The 4,823-nt window shown below is 41.5% G+C and overlaps 1 pseudogene; it reads left to right on the top strand.

Moving 5' to 3' along the window:
- Positions 1–307: 307 nt before the first annotated feature.
- LOC124690716 lies at positions 308–4,128 on the top strand (annotated as a pseudogene).
- Positions 4,129–4,823: the final 695 nt, after the last annotated feature.

The following is a 4,823-nucleotide window of genomic DNA, read 5'->3' on the forward strand; positions in this document are numbered from 1 at the left end:
ACCCTTCGTCGTCAAACCCGTTCCGCACGCGCGTACCTCCCATTCTCGTCGTCCCGCTTCGTCAATTTCGTCGGCCCTTATGGGCCTGGCCCAATTTCACAGACTCGTTTCTTTCTCCTCCCCTCAAGACCAAACAACGAACAAAATCGCATCACATCTAGGTTATCGTTTCTTTGTCGGTCCATCTCTGGCAGGCAGCACCGCGTACCTCCTTCGGCTAGAGTGAAGGAACCCCCGTCTTGCCGGTAGGGGCGCTACCGGTGGCGAGTTGGTTCAGCACACACGAGGTTCTGCACGGTGGTGTGAGATGCAGGGCGCGCGGTACCTCGAGGTTATGGAAGCTCGTCCCCACGGTACTCACCTCAGCCCGCCCTTCCTTCTCAAGCAGGACTTCGCTGCCGACCGCCTCCATTGTATTCATCACCCGGCAGTCTGGAGGTAAGTTCCGAACCATGGAACCAGAGAGACGGAAAATTTCTTGGAACGGAGACCAACAGATTAGTTATGCTGTTATGGTGATGTTCCTGATCTGTGCTAGATTAATTTCAAATTTTGCTTCGTGATGGAAGAAGTTGTAATCACCAATCTGTACGTGTACACCTGTTTTAAAATCTGTGAATTGACAAAGTTGATTGTGACACACCGAGGTTCAAGCACCGCTTTTTAACACGCCAAACTTCAAGTTCTTGTGCTGATTTTGAATATAGCTACAAATCGGATGGAAGATAATTTCGTTTTCTGGCACATTATCATATTAACATACCATGATGGTACTTCGCACGTTGTCTGTAGAAACTAGACAGTAATTGAGCTTTACATTATCTCTCTACTGCCTTCTCTACAGCTATGAAGCACTTGTAGGTCAATGTCGTTAGATACTTGCATGTTATTATCAAATGATTTTTCCCTTACCTTTTAGTGAAACTAAACAGACTGTTCGGAGAGGCAATGGTGAGGATACGCCGGTGCACTAGCCATCTTCATCAGGGATAATGACATTAGAGGATTCCTTTCTTAGGATCTTGCAGTACTTGGATAAAGTATGGGGGACAATATCATGTAGCACAGATACACACCAATTTACTTTTACCTTACTGTATATGACATGGATCGTTTGCCATCTGTAATAACATCTTTTACTCCTCACCTTCGCAATGTTTTTAATTCCAGTTAGTTGTGATGAATTTTTTCAAGTTGCGCAAGTACCTATACCATCAAAAAATAGATCTTTTCAGAGTTGAATTTTACTTTGTGGCCCAAGCATGTAGATCCGTTTACTGTTTTCATCTTATGATTGTGGTACTGGTTAAGGTCTGGTACAATTAAATGTGCCTCCTTTTTCTTGTTACTGAAATTATTTATGTTTGGTTCTACAGGGGAAAATGAGAAGAATGATAGAAACTGAATCACCTATAGATGAGGCTTCGCTTGCTAAGTTGGTTCCTGAGGTGGACATGGAATTTGAGAGGAAATATCATATGAATTCTACAATAAATATGTTGGGCATTTTGGTTTTAGTGTTCGAAAAAGCACATCGCATAAATCTACTGAAAATATTACCAAAGTAAGGACTTTTGTGTGCTCAAGAGAGGGTTACAACAGGGATGAGACTTCATTGGAAGCCAAGAAGCCAAGGTTAGATATAAGAATTGGCTGTCCAGCACGGTTGATTATTAAAGTCACACTAGAGTGTAAATATGGACTCACTGATTTTAAAGCAGAGCACAATCATCAGCTAACCCTCCTTCGACGATGCATATACTAAGGTCACAGAGGATATTGATGGAACTTCGATGCTGGGAAACATAACCGTCGGATGATTCCGTAGTGACACCAACTACAAAAGCAACCGGTGATCTTGTTGTGAGACAAGTTGGTTTCCTTCGAAATATTTCCCTCCTCCTAGCAGATTATAAGAATTATCTCCATTCAAAGCGCATGAAGACGATGCAACCTGGCGATGGTGGAGCCATATTGAAATATTTGCAGACTATGCAAATGGATAACCCCTCGTTCTTTTATACCGTGCAGATTGATGAGGATGACAAGCTAACTAACTTGTTTTGGTAGATCCAAAGTCTAGAAATGACTTCAACTACTTCAGCGATGTGCTCTGTCTAGACACAACATACAAGATAAATGGATATGGCAGGCCATTGACATTGTTCCTTGGCGTGAATCATCACAGGCAAACAATTATTTTTGGTGCAGCTTTTCTCTATGATGAATCATTTGAGTCGTTTAAGTGGCTGTTAGAGAGTTTTAAGATCGCCATGCATGGAAACAGCCAGCGGTAGCTTTAATAGATCAATCTATTCAGTTGAGTAGTGCAATGGCTGCAGCCTGGCCAAATACTACTCAACAAGTTTGTGCTTGGCATGTATATCAGAATTATAAAGCAAAGTTGTTGTACATATGAGAACTTCAGTTCCCTTGTCACGTGGATGCTCAAACTTGTTGTATTATGTATTTATTTTTTCAAATGAATATGCAGTTGTTGCACATCTATTGTTGCACCATTTAACTATTCTATACTACCTCATACAGTCATGTTTCTTTTTGGTTTATTAGTGAGACAAAGTAATGCATGTATGCTTATCTAATACAAGCATTATATGCTAAGACCGTAGCGACCATATTAGTTTTTTTGTTCTGATGCTTATCTGCTCATAGGTTCTTTAATTTTCCTTTGACATTTTACCTGTGGCAAATGTAATGGATTCGAGGTATATTTAGATTGATCGCTTAAATTGGTGTTCCTTTATGTAGATTCATGCTTTCAGAATTATACTAGGAGGGCTGGACGAGGTTTTAGGAAATAGCAGAGGTGCCGTCGAGGGCATGAGAGATGAGGTAAACATTCTTCTATGTGTTACCGTGTCGGATTATTTAGACTGTATTGTTAAAACGGAATGGCCCAAAGATGATGTACCGTTGTGCAGGTGATGTAATGTTGTTCTAAGGCTAGCTTGCACTGTTATTGATGATATATGGCAGAATATACAGCAGCAAAAGTGCAAAACAATCCTCACTTTGCATATTGTATAATTATGAGATCTCCTTATTTTTGTCACTATTAAGATCTGGATAATATTATATACTTAAATATCCTCACTTTGCAACACATGCTGACAGAGAAAGGAGGCCATTTAGTACTCCATGCTTGGGTGGATCAAGAATGTGCAAGGAATCGAGCCTGGTATCCATGGTCACTGGTCAGACAAGGCCAAATGCATTTTGGCAACTGGAATTTGGTAAGTGTACATGGCATATATGGCATTAGCTAACTAACAAGTACTGTACTCCATTTTGCATCTGCCAGGTAGATTTGTTCCTTACAAATACTCCATGCTATTTGTCTCTGCCACGACTAGGGGAGTAAAATCTACTGTTAGTTGACTTCATTTTGGAGATACCACTACATTATACCACATGCTATTTGTCTCTGCCACGGTTAGGGGAGACAATAACTTCAAGCGAAGTCCACATATCTGAAACTTAGCTACATACTGACCAATAGTATTAGATACTGACTAATAGTATTAGTTGCTTACATTGCCATTGGTACTGCTTCTTTCTAATCATAAAAGATACTGAGATCTTTCTTTCCTGATGTCAGTGATGTCTTTCTTTTCTTTTGAGATCCCAATAATCCGACCGGCTGCAGTAGTAAACTAATGCCAGCAAACCACTTTTTTCCAAAAATACAAGAATCCTAATCCCTCTTAACTTGCAAATGGGAATGCAGTGTAGTATGAACTTATCCTTGCAAATGGGAGTAGGGAGTAGTTGTTATGTTTCATAGATGCATAACCTTTCAGGAGGCATATAACCTGGCATGTTCTTATTTTGAAAGGATCTAGGTGGGGGGCAAGATAATCAAGGTGTTCTTATTTTGATAGAATTAACACGTTCTTCAGTTCCAAAATTAGACTCTGAACTCTTCAGCATGTGCTGCTATACTGATGCGTAAATCAACCCGTGCTGCAGATTATGGTGAAGTATCAAGTGAAATCAACAAGTGTTGCAGACCTACCAGCTCAAGACATAGCAGGGGGCCCGCAACAAGAGGTGAGCTCATGCGGCGTGATAAGAGGCGAGAGGTCGCCCGCCGGCGCGAGGCTCTGAGCTCCACCGCGAGGCCAACGAGGCTGCGAGGAGCGCCGGGGAAGCTGCGGGTGCGAGCGCGGGAGGCCTGCCGGCGGAAAGCTGGATCCCAAGCGCGCGATTCCACTGACGCGAGACTAAGATCGATCGGGGATCGGGGATCCATTGGCGCGTTTTCGAAATAGGAAGGATGGATATTTAAAAAATGTTTTCAACTAGACTTCCGACACCTAAAACACCTAAAACGTGATGGAGGGAGTAGTATTGTTTAATTGGTTATCATGAAAGATTCCACCAACTTGGGATTTTAAGTTTGTTGATGTTTACCAGAAATTTATCCTATTCATCATATAGTTAACGCCGCTCGTTTTCCCCACTTTTATTAATGATGTACTAAGGTGAAGCAGACGCCTATTGAGTTGCCCCTCTAGACTAAACTATGTAGATTTGGTTAGTACGTCACAAAATTTGACATCACTATTTGATGTTTCATCATGTTACATGAGATGGAAAAAATTTAAAGCAACAATGGCAAACTTTTAAAGCAACAAAGCCAAAGGAGGGCGGAGATGGCAATGCTAAACCAAGGACAAGTGAAGTGGGTAGAGAGGTGAAGTGAAAGAAGAGGCCGCAAGATATGATATATGTAAAGGAGAAAAAACAGAAGAAAGAGAGTCTCCATAGTGAGTAAAATTTGTTGTTCTCCCGTGGCAACG

Source organism: Lolium rigidum, chromosome 2, assembly GCF_022539505.1.
Source record: "Lolium rigidum isolate FL_2022 chromosome 2, APGP_CSIRO_Lrig_0.1, whole genome shotgun sequence".
In the NCBI taxonomy this organism is placed as follows: Eukaryota; Viridiplantae; Streptophyta; class Magnoliopsida; order Poales; family Poaceae; genus Lolium; species Lolium rigidum.